General features: G+C 42.7%; 1 protein-coding gene across 7 annotated transcripts in view; it reads right to left on the bottom strand.

Moving 5' to 3' along the window:
* The window catches only part of TEX2 (testis expressed 2), a 101,775-nt gene that overhangs the window by 60,193 nt on the left and 24,169 nt on the right, over window positions 1–17,413 (bottom strand). The window lies entirely within an intron of this gene.

Raw genomic sequence — 17,413 nt, 5'->3', positions numbered from 1 at the left:
GCAACACATGTTTTTCATTTAACTTTCACCTAGTTTTATAAGAGTAATTTAAAAAGAAAATTATAGAGGTAATTTAAAAAGAAAAGTATGATACTTGATAATTCTCAGTAGGCTGAAAAACTAAGCTTCACTTAAATTGCTTTAATAATGGGGCACCTGGGGGATCCCTGGGTGGCGCAGCAGTTTGGCGCCTGCCTTTGGCCCAGGGCACGATCCTGGAGACCCAGGATCGAATCCCACGTCGGGCTCTCGGTGCATGGAGCCTGCTTCTCCCTCTGCCTGTCTCTCTGCCTCTCTCTCTATCATAAATAAATAAAAATTTAAAAAAAAAATAATAATGGGGCACCTGGGTAGCTCAGTCTGTGAAGTGTTCTACTCTTGGTTTCGGCTCAGATCATGATCTCAGGGTTGTGAGACTGAGCCCCAGGTTGGGCTCCCTCCTCATCATGGAGTCTGCTTGAGATTCTCTCTCCCTCTGCCACCACCCCCCACCCACTCACACTCTCTCTCTCAAATAAATAAATAAAATCTTTAGATTGCTTTAATAACATAAAGGATGACCTATAAGGTTCTGCTATTCTGAGGCTGCTCCCTGGGTAGCAGTGGCCATGTGTTAAAATGACTGTGGGCACAGGTGTAAAGGCAGAGCATCACTTGGGGGGCTGAACAGTGTGAATCGCTCCTCTGGGGGAGCAAGGCAAGAACGGAGAGGCCTGTCTGTAGTTGAGGGTGGGATGGCCTGGGTATCTGCAGACAAAGTCAGGTCCAGGCAGCAGCCAAGGGGAGAAAATAGTAGTGTATTCAGCAGCCTGTGGTAAAATGAGCAGGCACCTGCCCAGGATAGACCACCATCAGGGGCCTACTTGCCCAATCCTCCTTCACACAGTCAGGCCCCCTGACTTGGCAGTTGAAGGGCTTCTACTAATCTCTCATCAGACTGTCTCAAGGCCTATGTCAGCCAGTAGAGCTCAAGCTGGACCCCAAGGAGAGCTCAGTGCCAGGTACCAGCTAAGGGCAGGCAGCCTGGCTTAACATCCAGTGTCTTTCTCCAGAGCTTGGGTAGCAGTGTCAGAGATCTGGCACAAATTCCCCCACATCCGAACTGACCAAAGCCTTGCTCTACTTAACCAGTTTGGGGTTTTTTGTATGCTTATTTTTATCTGTTGTATCTGGTAAAACATTGTTAAAACATACCCTGTGAGGCAAAAGCAGCACTTCTATTGCTTAAATACAAGAAAATCTCAGGACCCTGTTTGCTCATCTGCAAAATGAGGGGATGAGGCAAAAGAAAAACTGCTTCTAGACCAAAACTGCTGGATACTTGAGGGAAATGGGACCAGAGTCAATGGTTTTGGGTTCTAGACAAGCCATTGAGTGGTCACTCCATCCTTGGGGGCTAATGCAAGCACCCACCTTTCTGTTCTCCAGATGGCTAGCTGCTGGGTCCAGAAAAACCCATCCTCCCACAGCCACAGCCCTGCAGGACAACCAAGATCAAGAGCAAAGAGCACCTGACTGTTGCCCAGGAAGATAACATGGTTTGTCTAAGGCCACAGCACTGAGAAGGGGGAAGGGAGAGACAGTTAGATGTGGGTTTTTTCTTTTTTTTTAAAAAAAGATTTTATTTATTTATTCATGAGAGACACAGAAAGAGAGGCAGAGATACAGACAAAGGGAGAAGCAGGCTCCCTGCGGGGAGCCCGATGTGGGACTTGATCCCAGGAGCCCGGGATCACAACCTGGGCCAAAGGCAGATGCTCAACCACGGAGCCACCCAGGTGCCCCTAGACGTGGGCTTCTGACACTGGTGTCCTGATGTCTTTTTCACCACAGCAAACTGCCTCCTCCAGCATGTCATGCACATTCTTTAGGACTGCTTTGTCCTGGACTTGGCATTCGCCCTCTATGCTCCAGCACAGACAGCTCTCCCAGGAACTAAAAGCTCAGTTCTCACCCACCAGCATGTGACCAGCTGCATGGAGAAATGAAGAGTCATCTCATTATCCATCTGACAATCTAGTATCCTAAAAAAAGTAACTAGCTCCTGCCCTCTACTATTGGTACAAACTCAATTATAACCGGACTTCAAAAAAGGAGAAAACCTTATCAAGCCCTCAGCAACTGAAAGGCCAGAAAAAGAAATTTCCTTCCCAAGAGGTCTCCTTCTTCCAAAGTCACCAGCAGATCACAGGGCCCTGGGCTTTTTTGATACTGGCTCCTGAGTCCTACGAGGGGTGGGCCTATAGCTCCCCTTGCCACGTAGGTGGATTTGTGGATTTCCTGCCAGAGGTGTGTTGAAGCAAAAGTTTGATTTGGTCATGAGCAAAGTGAGGCTGAAGAACCACATCCAGAATGAATGTGGATAGCAGAGGCAACATTGATAAACTGAGGCCAGAGGTCTGGTGTCTAGGAAGGCAATGTCTATCACCAGGCTCACCATTCTGCTGAAAACAACTAACACTGAATTCAACATTAAAAAGAAAAAAAAAAATTTTGGAAAGCACTGAAACTTTAACCACTGGGAAAAGAATAACCAGGCTGAGACTAAGGCAAATGGGAACCCAGAGAAGAGCTCTAGACAAGCCACTCTAGCCCTCAAAACACTGGACGACTCTGACAAATTGGAACGTTAATTTTAATGATCTCCTGAGCAGAAATCAAAGTTCAGGCCTGGCCAAGATGAAGCCCTAACTGAAGACCCTTCTACAATGAGCTGGAACCATAAAGAGCTACTACATCTACTCAGCAACGAGGGAACGAGAGGCAAAGGGGGCCCTCCCTAGATTTGAGAACTTTGAGGACGTTCCATTAAGTGAAGAACGTACGTCAGTCACAAAGAGACAAATACTGAATGATCCCACTTACCTGAGGTATCTCAAGTGGTCAAGCTCAAATAGAACACAGAATGGCAGTTACCGGGGGCTGAGGGTGGGGGAATTGGGAAATTGTTCAGTGGGTACAAATTTTTGGTTTTGTATGATCAAAAAGCTCGGAGATTGGTAGCATAACAATGTGGATATACTTAACACTACTGAATTGTACATGTAAAAACAGCTAATACGGTAAAATTTTATGCTATGTGCATTTTACCATAAATTCAAAATAAAAAATGTTTTTAAAAATATTCATTCAAAACTTTACAATGAAATAATAAAACTGCCAACTGCCCTCCCTATCATGAAGTCTCTCAAACTTAGTACAGTCAAGGTTAAAGTATGAACCAGTTATCATGCCAACTAAAACAATTCTACTCAAAAAGTTCACATTGTTACTTAGCATTCACCCATGGTTACGTTCTAAGATAACAAACGCAATTGTATTTATGTTCCCATACTTCTTGGGGGTCCAAAAAAAAGCTGTTTAGACACCAGTGCTCTTCGAACCTTAGCCTTGGTCAGGTTTATGTTTCAGAGAAAAAGGACATTTCAAACTTTTGCTGATGGGTCTTTCCTAAGGTCCTGACTACAATTCTCCACCAAAGTTCCTATGCCTTGTAAAGATGGCCACTGTTCTAATTAAGACTGAGAAAGCCTCCTTTATAAATAAATAAGTGGTGCCTGGGTGGTTCAGTCAATTAAGCATCCGACTCTCGATTTTGGCTCAGTCATGATCTCAGGATCGAGAGATCGAGCCCTGAATCAGGCTCAGCACTCAACATGGAGTCTGCTTAAGATTCTCTCTCTCCTTCTTCTTTTGTCCCTCTCCCCCCTAAGGCACATGCTTGCTCTCTACATAAATAAATTAACAGACTGTGAGAGTCTCAGAGAAGGGCTTTTCTCCCTAGCATTTATGCAGGATTCTATTCTGTCCAGACTAAAGACAAGGAATAAACTGATGGCTTAGCTCCCATCTAATCTGAACTCATTAAAAAAAAAAAAAAAAAAGGGCTTTAAACAGGAAGCCATTAGTCAACTGCCCTATCATGAAGTCTCTCAAACTTAGTACAGTCAAGGTTAGAATATGAAACATCCATGAAATTTATTTTATTTCTAGTCACTCAAAAAGGTTAGCATCATTAATTAGGCCATGAAAAACCAATCAACAATAAATCAGACTATATAATGAAAAATGAAAAGCTATTTCAAGATTCAATGTTGGCATTTATTAACTCAGATATAATAACATCCCTGAATTCTGGTGATTTGGAGGGGGGGTAGCTAATTTTCTAATAAAAAATTGCCCTTCCTACCTCCAATTGTCTTTGAAACAAGTCAATCCTGGGATCCTACAGAGCCATAAACGGAGAAAATAGCTCCTTCCAGGTCACTCACTTATCAGCAATTCATCCACTTGGTCCTCTCACATTAAAACAAATAGTGAGGGGCACCTGGGTGGCTCAGACGGTTGAACATCCAGCTCTGGATTTTGGTTCAGGTTATGATCTCAGGGTCCTGAGTTATTTTTTTTTAAGATTTTATTTATGTATTCATGAGAGACACACAAAGAGAGAGGCAGAGGCAGGCTCCCTGCAAGGAGCCCAATGCAGAACTTGGATCGTGGTATCAGGACCTGAGCCAAAGGCAGACACTCAAGCACTGAGCCATGCAGGCATCCCTCGGGGTCCTGAGATTGAGTCCCATCGGGCTCCACGTTTGGCAGGGAGTCTTCTTGGGATTCTCTCTCCCTCTCCCTCTGCCCCTCCCCAGCTCACACACTCTCTAAAATGATAAATCTTTAAAAAAGTAGTGATGTGGCCATTATTATTAATTTCTAATTCGTATACTAGATTAGAGGAAGTGCTGGAGGAAGGAAAATGAGGAGAGAAATACGGAGGGAAGAGAACAATTTTGACTGAAAACTGAACCAGTCTCCAGAGAAAGAGTGCACAGTAATATAGCAAATCTTAGGAGGCAAGCCTGTTTGGAAAATGCCTCATTTCTCAGGAGCATCACTAATCCTTCAAGATCATTATTAAAATGCTTTGTCTTTGTAAAATTCAGCATGTTGGATATTTGCTGCCTCTGAACAAACTTGCACTTGGATATGTGATGCTAGCATGGGTTGTGTCAGTCAATAATTTCAATTCAAAAACTTCTCTTGCCAGGGGAAAAGAGGCAAGCTGCATTGTGTGGTGGAGGATGGCTTAATACCTCTTATCTGTGTATTTTTAAATAGGATTTGGTTTTTTTTTTTGTTTGTTTTTTTAATTTTATTTATTTATGATAGTCACAGAGAGAGAGAGAGAGAGGCAGAGACACAGGCAGAGGGAGAAGCAGGCTCCATGCACCGGGAGCCTGACGTGGGATTCAATCCCGGGTCTCCAGGATCGCGCCCTGGGCCAAAGGCAGGCGCCAAACCGCTGCGCCACCCAGGGATCCCGGATTTGGTTTTTATAAAAAGTAGTGACGAGGCCTTAAAACTCCCATTTTAACGCCTTGATGCTGCAGAGGAAACAGCTGAATCTGGTCAAATCGACCATAATGGGAAGGTCTGATCTAGCCTAAAAATTTCAGGTGCGTCTTAATAGCTGTCTCTTGATTCATTTAAATTCAATGAAGCAGCTCAGAATTGCTAGCAGCCATTCTAATCTGTTACTACTCCACCTTGCAAACAAAAATCAATATTGACATTATAGATAATGAACTAATTCTGGCCTTAGTTTCATTTAAAAAAAGAAAAGAAAGAGGAAAGAAAGTACCCTGCTTCCAGCACAGGCAACCCTTCCAAGGCACTTTGTCAGAAACTCAGAATGCCTTTCCCATTAGTTATTAGGTTCCAAGACCCACACTCCAAAGTCTCTTCCAACCCAGCAGGGTCTTGTACCTCAAACACAGGCTTTCGACTGTCCACCCTCTTCAGCCAATGCATGGACCCTCTACCTACCACAAAGAAAGCCCACCCAGGAGAAGTGCCGTAACTATGGAGGAGAAAGGTGTTCAAATGCATCAACCCAATTAGAATTTTGCATTATAGACTGCTAGCTGGTTCCAATAATGAAATCCAAGTTCAGTTCATAGTATCTCATTCAAAACCAGGTCACACCTCCAGCACAGCCACACAAGGCCCATGGAGGCCGAAAAAGGGTAACACCGATGCTACCCATTGTGGGGAACTCAGGAGATAACAGGTGGATATTGTGTATGACATCTTGAAAGCAAGAAGACCCCAAAGTAAAATAAAAAGTTAGAACAGGCTTGCCCCAATCAGGTGGTGGTAATCAAGTAAAGATGTCTGGGAATATTTTCTTTTAAAGCAGAAAAGTCATGTCTCTGGCCTAGACATGAAAAGAATATTGCAGATATGAAATATGAATGCAATGGCAAGGCACTTGGGACAGAAACAAGTTAGAACAAGAGGGTGGGTCAACAGCTCAGTTAGCTGTGGCTGTGGTACCTGGCAGGAAGGTGAATATCTGAGTTTAGGGGCAGGGAATCGATTATTCAAAACCTTTAAAGGCTAAACATTTGGATTTATATTTAAATCTTAGGAAACAGAACCCCTGTGGATTCTTGAGGAATTTGAAAACTGGGTGTAGATGTTTTTGCTCAGTGAATGCCTGGAACCTAGGAGACTGGTGCTGGGAATCTGGAAGGAGGGTAAGAAAATAGTTTGTTAGTGGTGTGGTCCCCACATAAATGCATTTCAACAACTGACGTTCATGGGGTCAAATGTTAACAACAGGCCAACCTGGGAAAGGGTATATAGTGCTCCTTATTCAGTTTTTATTTTTGCAACCACTTAAAATTTTGACATTATTTCCAAGTTTAAACAAAAAAAGGCAGTGTTCCCTCGCCCTTATTTGGCTTTGGATCAGTTGTCAAATGTTGCTCCCTCCCACCTCCCACTGGCTCTACTAGTCAGAATGATCAAGGCCAGGTAGAGGTACTAACAGGAGGGAGCCTGAGTTTTAGCATACCTTGAACTTTTTTTAAACTTTATTTTGAAATAATTAGAGGCTCGCAGTAAGTTGCAAAAGTAGTACAAAGAATGCTATGTACCTTTCGCCAATCATTCCTTAAAATTTTTTTATTTTTACTTTTTTAAAGATTTTTTGAGAGAGAGGAAGGAAAGAGGCAGCAAGGAAAGAAGCAGAGGGAGAAGAGACTCTCTGCTGAGCAGGGAGCCCCACTCAGGGCTCCACCCCAGGACCCCAGGATCATGACCCAAGCCGAACAGATGCTAAACCCACTGAGCCACCCAGGTGCCCCATTCCTCAAATTTTAAGGCCAAATCAATCCCAAATGGTTAAGAAATCAGGTTTTAAGCACAGACCACCAATTCATCCCTGTAAGAAAAATGCATTCCACCTGAGAGTGAAACTTCCCCTTATAATAAGGACTGATAGTTTTTCTTAAGGTCTTAAAAATGGTCAGGTTTAGGAAGATACATATCATCAATAGGTAATTCCCAATATATCATCACAAGATACATAAACAGACAATTCACCCAAAAGTTCAAGTGGCCAACACACAAACAAAAAAAGCTCAACTCATCAAAAACAACGGCTGGGAAACAAATCAGTGAAACAATTTTGGTCATCAACGCCATCATTCCATCATTAAAGTGTGATGCTGTCAAAGGCACATTGAGACAAACCCACTATTGCACTAATGGTTGGAACATAATTAATAAGAACTTTTCAGAAACCAATTTTGCAAGTTCCTCATTCCAGGGGCACATGGGTAGTTCAGCCAGTTAAGAGTCAGGCTGTTGATTTTGGCTCAGGTCATGGTCTTAAGGTTGTGAGATGGAGCCCACAATGAGCTCCGTGCTCGTCTGTCCCTCTTCCTCTGCGCCTCCCTCCGCTGTGTGCACGCTCTCTCAAGCAAACTAATCAAATCTTTTTTTTTTTAATTTTTATTTATTTATGATAGTCACACAGAGAGAGAGAGAGAGAGAGAGGCAGAGACATAGGCAGAGGGAGAAGCAGGCTCCATGCACCGGGAGCCCGACGTGGGATTCGATCCCGGGTCTCCAGGATCACGCCCTGGGCCAAAGGCAGGCGCTAAACCGCTGCGCCACCCAGGGATCCCTTTTTTTTTTTCTAATAATGTTCATTCCACACATACACCAAACAAAAATACTGTTTTAATGTCAGTTTTGCTTATCAGTAATTTTTATTTTCCAGTTTTAGGTGTTTCCAAATATTTTCATAATCTAGAAAAATTACATGTAAATGCATGTCAATCTTTAAAATAAAATCGCGATCTTTGGAAAATAAAATTGCACTAGCCCATCCCCCTCAAGTTATCCATCAGAAAACTAAGGCACAGAAAGATTCATTTTTATAAAATAAGACACACCATATGCATTCATGCAATCTGTTTTTATGCAAGATTATACAGTGATCTAGCATATAGGTATCAATGAGGCCTTTGGCTTTCAGTTCCACCAACCTAGGAGTATGACCCTCAGGCAAATTATTTACAATAATTAAGTCTCTGTTTCTCCATCTGTAAAATGGGAATTGCAAAAGACTTCAGATTAAATAAAACAATTTATGTAAAGCACTGAACGGTCCTTGATACAAATTAAGCATTCTCTAGATGTTAACTGTGCTTATTAAGTATTTCCTCAAGTCAATAGAGATTCTTTTACAGGTGATTTTAAATAGCTACATAAAATGAATTTTCCATAACATAACCCTTTCAACACAGGATACTATTGGAATATGTTGCTGTTACAAACAATGCTACAATGCATTATGATTCTATACTAACTTTTGGCTGCCTCTGATTATTTTCTCAGTAAACGGTTTTAGAAGTGAAATTACAGGGTTACATAGCATCTATACATTTGTATTCCATTTAAAAAAACAAAACAAAACAAAACAAAACAAAACGCAGTTTTAAGCTCATTCTAAAAACCTTCCAAGGGGATCCCTGGGTGGCGCAGCAGGTTAGCGCCTGCCTTTGGCCCAGGGTGCGATCCTGGAGACCCGGGATCGAATCCCACATCGGGCTCTCGGTGCATGGAGCCTGCTTCTCCCTCTGCCTGTGTCTCTGCCTCTCTCTCTCTCTCTGTGACTATCATAAATAAATAAAAATTTTAAAAAAATGTTTAAAAACCTTCCAAAACTGTTCCCCTCAAATCAACTGCTTGGAATGTATCTTTCCTAAGAGAAAAGGAAAAAAGAAAAGAAAGAGGAAAAAAAAAAAAAAAAAGAAAAGAAAGAGGAAGAAAAGAAAGAAGAAAGAAAAGAAAAGAGGAAAAAAAAGGATCCTTCCTCCTGGTCCTTTTGTATTTATAAACAAACAAACACATAAAGCTGTTTGTTTTTAGTCTGAAAGATCATACTATACATACCATTTTGCAGTTTGTTTTTCACTATTTTTCCTAAGATTTTTATTTATTTATTCATTTGAGAGAGAGAGAGAGACTGAGAGCACGAGCACGAGTAGAGGAGAGGGGCAGAGGGAAAGGGAGAAGCACATTCCCTGCAGGGCAGGGAGCTCGATGCAGATCTCAATCCCAGGACCCCAAGATCATGACCTGAGCTGAAAGCAGACAGGTAACTAACTGAGCCACCCAGGTGCTCCTCGCTTACTATTTCTTGGATTTTTTCTTATGCCTATATATATAAATTGACAGGTATACATATACACACATGCTTTCTCTACATAGTACAAATATACCATCATCCACTTACTCATTCCTTTGGTAAAAATTAGAGTTTTTTTTAGTTTTCACTATTAGAATTAATGTTATCTTGAAAAGCCTTCTATATAAATCTGTACAAGCAGGTCTATCTGTAGGATACATTTCTAGAAATGGAATTGATGGATCAAAGGAGGTGCATATTTACAATTTTGGAACTGCCCTGCCAATTTCCCAATTTAATAATTACACTCCTACCAAAAGTGTAGAAAGTGTCCACTCTGAACTTTTGTCAAGACTGAACATTTTTAATTTTTGTTCATCTGATAAAAAGGCATCTCGATGCTTTAATAATCATTTCAAGTTTTCCCCCCAACTGTTTCCCTTCTTCTGTTAACTGGTCATTCATAGTTCTCGCTCAAAGATTTTTCTTATTCACTTTTTGAGTCATGAACAGTTACCACTTTCTCTGTCTATTGCAAATATTTTCCCCCATCTCTGACCTGCCTTTTAATTTTTAAATATACAAAAGTTTTAAATTTTGAAGTGCTGAATCTCTCAATCTCTTATAGTTTCTGGGTTTTACAGTCCTGAGGAAGCCTTTCCCATTCTATCAGCATAAGAGCATTAAGTCTGAAATTATTGTAGAAAACAATGACAATGGTAGATGTAATGTGCATATTGTTCTCTGGTTCCCACACAAGGATCAAACTCTTCATTTTAGAAAAACTGACAGATATGAATGATCACTTCTCTGTACTTTCTAACTATAATAAATAGCAAAAGTATTTGGATTTTTACCCCTCCAAATCATATTAGTAAACTGGAAAACCTAGTTCACATACCTGAATCTATTAGTACCTACAGACTGTTCAGCTTTTCCATGTAAGTAAAGTATTTCAGATTAATTTTTCACAAATTAGTAAAACTCTTTTTTTTTTTTTTTTATGATAGTCACACAGAGAGAGAGAGGCAGAGACATAGGCAGAGGGAGAAGCAGGCTCCATGCACTGGGAGCCCGACATGGGATTCGATCCCGGGTCTCCAGGATGGTGCCCTGGGCCAAAGGCAGGCGCTAAACCGCTGCGCCACCCAGGGATCCCACAAATTAGTAAAACTCTTAAAGAAAGGAAGCAATGGGTGGAGGTAGGGGAAGGTGACTTGAAGTTTCCCAGAGGTGTGTGTGAGTTGGCCCTTGAAGACTTGACAGGCTCTCGCCAAAGAGACTCAGTGTTGAGAGTACATTCCAAGTGAAGGACAGCAGCCAGGAAGCAAGCAGCCACACTGTGGCTCCCTCCAAAGAACATTACTTGCCTACAGGCCCCATCAGGTAATGTTCCCCACCCCATCTCCTGCCATCCTACTCAACCACCATTGAGGGTGACAGGAAGGACGTGACCTGAGAGCAGCCCAATGATATGACGCAGCCCAACAGTTCTATCCAAGTGTGTGATTTTGAGAGTTGTTCAGCTAGCAGTGGAATCAGCCACTGAAAACTCATACGAAGTGAAGCCATGAGGCAGCAGGGCCAGGAGCTCTGAGGAGGACCAAGACCCTCCAATGACAGTACCCAATTCACTTCCCTGACCCTGAACTCTTCCACTGTAAACTGAGGGGACTCTCCTCATCTTCAAGGAGTTTTCCAAAAGCTCTAAATTCTATGTCTATGGTCTGTGATTCAATGTTCATGGAACAGAACCTACTGAGAGTTCCTACTTTTTCATTTTGCCCAGAGAAATCCCTGGCAATCGCTCAAGTCAAGCAAAGGAACCAGAGTACACTTGAAATGATTAACATGCCTAAGGCAATTAAGTCAAAATATTTTTCTACTAATATTGAAACAGTTCATCTTGCATTAACAAATACTTCTAAATCTTGTCTTGCTTTTAGTCCAGCTGTGGAAACATCCCTCACTTCTGGTCATAGGTGGAGAGTCTGCCCAGTCTACTAAGAATGAGATGCAAATAATCAGCATTTGCATGTGCTGTAGCAACAGAAAGCCCCACCCTCTTGCGGATTCAAACTGTACCTCCTTTATATTCCCACCGATCCTCACATAAGGCCACAACTCCATACCCCCTCCTACTCTGCCTGGCTCTTTTTTTTTTTTTTTTTAATGAGAGAAGAGAGCAAGGTAAGAGAATGGCTGGCCTAGTTTTTAAGATGAAACCACCATCTGTATTTTCAGACCAAACCACCATCTGTACTACTCTCTAAATCATTAACACTGCTATCTACTGCCTGCGAGACATCCCCCCGCCCCCATGCCAGCAAGTCACTCCCACTGCTGGGGATCTCCATCCCAGCTAGGGAGGGTGTTGGGGGAGAGGGTTGGGTGGGGGTTGCTTCAGATCCTAGTCAGGAGGTGAGTACAGCATGCAGACCTAGCATAGGACATGGCTGTTTCCAGAAAATTCCTGAATTAGTTCATTGATTTCCTGGTCCGATCCCCCCCCCCCCCCCGTGGTGTGATTCCAGGTCTCATCTCCCATCCGGGCATCCAATTTTCTCTCTTTTCTCCCTCTAAGCAGATGGGCTCGCCCCTAATTCACTGGGAAGATGGTAGGAGTTGCCATCTTGTCTCTCATACCTAACTATAATACACGAATCACTATTCCCATCCCTTGGCTAGAAATTCTTCTAGCTGTTCCTCTCTAATGTACACCCACACACAGATCCTATCTCAGTCCAAAGAGGCCTAATTCTAAACCAAATGAACCCATCTGTCCCCTCATTCCTGCCCACCCAACCCGACCCTATACTAACTTCCTCTCATCCATCAAGGGACCACTGATTTTCCAACCACCAAGGCTCCAACCCCAAAGGGTCATCTCTGATGTTCTCCTCTTCTTTATCCTCCAAACCTCTTTTGTTCCCCAAGTCTTGTTGATGGAGTTTTTGTCCCATCTAATCTCTTTGGCTTTTAGGCTCCAAAGTAACCCAAGCCCCTCTATCCATTCAACCTTATTTTCAGTTACTCTCCAGTGTGTTCTCAACATTCTGGTTGGGTCTGATGATCCACTGGCTCATATAAAAACCATCCACCTTCCCACTTCCTCTCATGCAGCTCCCTGTATTGGAAATCCCTTCCACTCTCGCCTCTGCCTCGTCAAGTGCCAATATCCTCCATGAAGCTAGCAATGCTTGAAATGAACCCCAGGCCTTCCTCCTAGACAACTCTGGCCTCTCAGCTGACCTCCTACCAATATTTATGCCACACAAGTAATCACAGAAAGTGAGTTCTCACCCAAGAGTAGATTGTGTCTCAAAAGTTCATCAGCAAAAAGTTCAATTGTTTGAAATTCAAAATCCATTTATCCTGAAGGAAAATACATGGGAAATAGGTTCCTAGGCCCACAAAACTTATGCAATCCACAATGTAACTTAACTGTGATAAAAATGTACCTTTCCAACCACACAGGACATAAAACAAAAACATATTCTGAATTTAGATAATGCCAGGACCCTAGAATTTGGGCCCCCTGTCCACACTCCCGAAAAAGACAATTCTAGAGAATGGGAAGACAAAGGCCCAGGGTGTAAACCCAGACACTTCTTACCCATCTGACCCAACCAGACTTGTAGAGTCTGAACTCCAATTTCCAATCCAGCCCAAGGACATGAGTCTGTTTTAACTCATGTGTAAAATTTTCTCATTCAATAGAACCAAGACCCTGGAAAAATACAGAGGAATTGGAACTTGCCTGCCCCCGAGACACACAGGGGGCCAGGCAGCAGTCACAGAAAATGCTTCCTCTTGGGGCCCTTCTACGCAGCAGATCTGCTTCGATGACTTCCAAGCATCACCATGGCAAAAGGCATCAGGGAGAACACGGGGAAACTTTTTAAATTTGTCCAGAGGATAGAGCAAGGCACACAGATAACTAATTAAGAACTTGGTGGCCACTCATCAGTGGGGATTAGGTTCTAAGGTCAAGGCAAAAAGCTATCAAGAGCCAAAATTACTCCACAAAGTACTATAAATAATGCTTCAGGCAACTCTGTGCAGTCATTGTGCCAAGAAACGTCAAGATAGGACGGAACTAAGGAAAAGACCGTGGGCTGGCTGTTCACCCCACTCTTGCCCCAAGGAAGACGAACAAAGCTCTGACTCCGATGGAAGGTTCCCAGAACTTCTGCTTGCCTGCAGCACTTGTTCTATTTATCTACTTATTTTAATACCAAGACTCTGTGACTTTACTGCACACTAACAGATGTGTTTGTTACGAGGATTAAGGTGGAAGGTGGTGAATTGTCTGGTCAGAGAAACTTCATTAAGAATTCAAATGCAGGATCCCTGGGTGGCCCAGCGGTTTGGTGCCTGCCTTTGGCCCAGGGCGTGATCCTGGAGACCCGGGATCGAATCCCACGTCGGGCTCCCGGTACATGGAGCCTGCTTCTCCCTCTGCCTATGTCTCTGCCTCTCTCTCTCTCTCTTTCTCTCTGTGACTATAATTAATAAATAAAATTAAAAAAAAAAAAGAATTCAAAGCCTAGGGATGCCTGAGTGGTGCAGTGGTTGAGCGTCTGCCTTCGGCTCAGGGCATGATCCTGGAGTCCCAGGATTGAGTCCCATGTCAGGCTCCCGGTATGGAGCCTGCTTCTCCCTCTGCCTATGTCTCTGCCTCTCTCTCTGTCTCTCATGAATAAATAAATAAAATCTTAAAAAAAAAAAAAAAAGAATTCAAATGCTGCAGGCCACCAGGGTGGCTCAGTGTTGAGCATCTACCTTTGGCTCAGGTCGTGATCCCAGAATCCTGGAATTGAGTCCCACATTGGGCTCTCCACCGGGAGCCTGCTTCTCCCTCTCTCTGTGTTATTTAATCATGATTAAATAAATAAAATCTTTTTTTTTTTTTTAAAAAAGAAGGAATTCAAATGCTAGCATTAAACTAACCCAGGTTCAGATCCCAGCTGCACCTCCCACCAGCATCTGACTGAACAAATTACCACAAAAAAGCCTCTTTCTCCTCATTATACAAATAAAATGGAGATAACAGTGCCTACCTCAGAAGGGCTGCTGGAAAAACTAAGAAACAATATTTGGCATATGTAAATTATTATTATCAGCATTTGCAGCAGGCATGAGCGCATCTTTTTTATCCATGCTGACTATGCCACCCAGCCATGTCCTCAAGGAACAAATAGCTTGTCTCTGGCTTCTCTAACTACCCAAATTTGCCTGTCTGGACTGTCTGACTTCAGGTTTAGTTCAGGCAACTGTGACCATTAAGAATTACAAACATAGGGGCAAAGCAGAAATATGGAAAAGTCTATACATTGTAGCACATGAAAAAAACAGAACTTGGGAGAGTGTGCATGAAAAAAAAAAAAGGGTACAGCCAACAGGATCCTAGGATCCTACACAGACTAAAGCTTAATAGTTGTTTTTCTTTTAATTTATTTATTTGACAGAGACACAGAGAGAGTGAGTATACACAAGCAGGGGGAGAGGCAATGAGAGAGGGGGAAGCAGATCCCCATTGGAGGGGGAGCCCAACACAGGGCTCAATCCCAGGACCCCAGGATTATGACCTGAGTTGAAGACAGACACTTAACAGACTGAGCCACCCAGGCACCCCAATAGTTGGTGCTTTAGTGTGGGCTGCCTTCTTTGCTTTTACTGCAGACCTGGTTAAAATGATCGCTTTAAAAATGAATGCACTGGAGACACCTTGTGGGGCTCAGTCTGTTGGGCATCTGACTCTTGCTTGATTTTGGCTCGTCATGATTTCAGGTTCATGGCATCAAACCCAGTAACAGGCACTTTGCTCAGCAAGGAGTCTGCTGGAGATTCTCTCTCCCTCTCCCTTTCCCCACTCGTGCTCCCACGCTCTCTAAAATAAATAAATATTTAAAAAAATAAATAAAATGAAGGCACTGAATGAGATCTGCAGTATGACCAACCTTTAAAAAAAAAAAAAGATTTTATTTATTTATTTGTGACAGACACACAAAGAGAGGCAGAGACACAGGCAGAGGGAGAAGCAGGCTCCATGCAGGGAGCCTGATGTGGGACTCGATTCTGGGTCTTCAGGATCACACCCCGGGCTGAAGGCAGTGCTAAACTGCTGGGCCACCGGGACTGCCCCCCCCCCTTTTTTTTTTTTTAAGATTTTACAACCTCTTTTTTTCTGTCCTTTCCCCACTTTGGCCACATGTTTTTGCCAAATTCTATAAAACGATATTTAATAGTAATTGGTTAATTCTGTTTACTATTTTTCCATTTCAATGCTGATCCAAATTTTAACCAACAATCCACATTTATAAAGGGTTTTAAATAACATTATGAAATCAAATAACTGCAACAGGTGTAATGATGATAAACACCGCTAAGTAAGCAAGAAACAATCAGTTGCTTAACTTGGACAGTCAAGGTCAACCTCATTCTAAAGGCAGTGAGAACATTCAGTTTGGAGAATGAGACCTGATACCAGCTCTAATAACAATGTCTAGAATTAGACCAATCCTGTCTCAGAAGTTCTTATTATGTCATCCACAGCCAATTAGAACTTGGAATCAGCAAGAAAACATACAGACTTGCAATTCCAAACAGAAGAAAAGAAACTTGATGATTTGGGTAGCTTTTGTGTCCTTATCCTGGGTAAATGCATAGTTTCTATTAAGTCTTTTGAAATCCTGAAAATGGCCCCCTGGCTCCCATGGGTTCCTTTGCAGATGTCAAGTTAGAACCACCAGCCTCTATCAGCTCCACCCAGCAGACTGCAGTGGGACAGCTGATCAGTCATCTCTGTGCACCTTCTCATTCCTAGTAATCAAAGGGCAGGTACATCTTGATATTGGGTAGAAGGCAGGTGTACCAGAAAATCTTAGGAAATGTATTCATGCAAACATGACATGTCATACACAGCCACCCCTTCCCATCTCAGGACCTGTCATACTGAGGAGGGGGCATCAGAAGATAAATAGTTTGAAAAAAATTCCCCACTAATCACAGCCTATGTGTGTGCATACACATGCCCCAATATCTACCATGGAATTGAGACTAAATCATCTTGGAATATCCGGAATGCAGTATACTCACTCACTAACTTATACACACATGGGAGAAGGTGATGAAATAATAAAATCACCAGAACTCAGCTGGAGATATGGTACCAGCTATTCCTTGGCACCAACAATTAGTTAATCCAGTCTACATCTATGTTAGAAGGCACACCTTAGGGGCAACTCCTTTATAAGCGCTGACTTCTCTATACCTGTATTAAAAAAGAGGGGCAGAAAAAAAATTAAAAAAATAAAAATAAAAATAATAAAAATAAAAATAAAAAATAAAAAAGAGGGGCAGGCCTATCTCCATAAAGGCTAATCAGTGAACTACTTCGGGTATTTCAAATGAAGAACCATAGGTGGGCCACTGCTTCCATGGGCACATGACCCAACTGGACTGAGTTTTGTTTTTTTTTTTTTTTTAAGGATTTTATGTATTCATGAGACACACACACACACACACACACACACACACACACACAGGCAGAGACATAGGCAGGCTCCCTGCAGGGAGCCTGATGGGGGACTCAATCCCAGGACCCCAGGATCACGACCTAAGCCAAAGGCAGATGCTTAGCCACGAGCCACCCAGGCACCCCTAAGTTTTGCTCTTGATCTTTGATACACTTGACTGTGCTGTTTGTCCCTTGAGTTTCAGCCTCATCTCCTGGGGCTGGTCTGAGCCACTCCCCTCCCCAGACCCTAGGTAGAGTTGACCCCAGCCAAGGCCTCCACAGCTGCCCATTCCTGAAGGTCTGTTTCATTACCATCTCAAGGACCAAAGCAGGACAGAAGGCAGAAATGAAGGGCAAGTGAAATAAGCACTTGGATGCTCAAAGTAACAAGAGAAAAAGGTGCTTCTTGG

The sequence above is a fragment of the Canis lupus genome, chromosome 9, assembly GCF_003254725.2.
Source record: "Canis lupus dingo isolate Sandy chromosome 9, ASM325472v2, whole genome shotgun sequence".
NCBI lineage: Eukaryota > Metazoa > Chordata > Mammalia > Carnivora > Canidae > Canis > Canis lupus.
The sequence above is the reverse complement of the archived record's forward strand: the minus strand, read 5'-3'. Positions and strand labels throughout refer to the sequence as shown.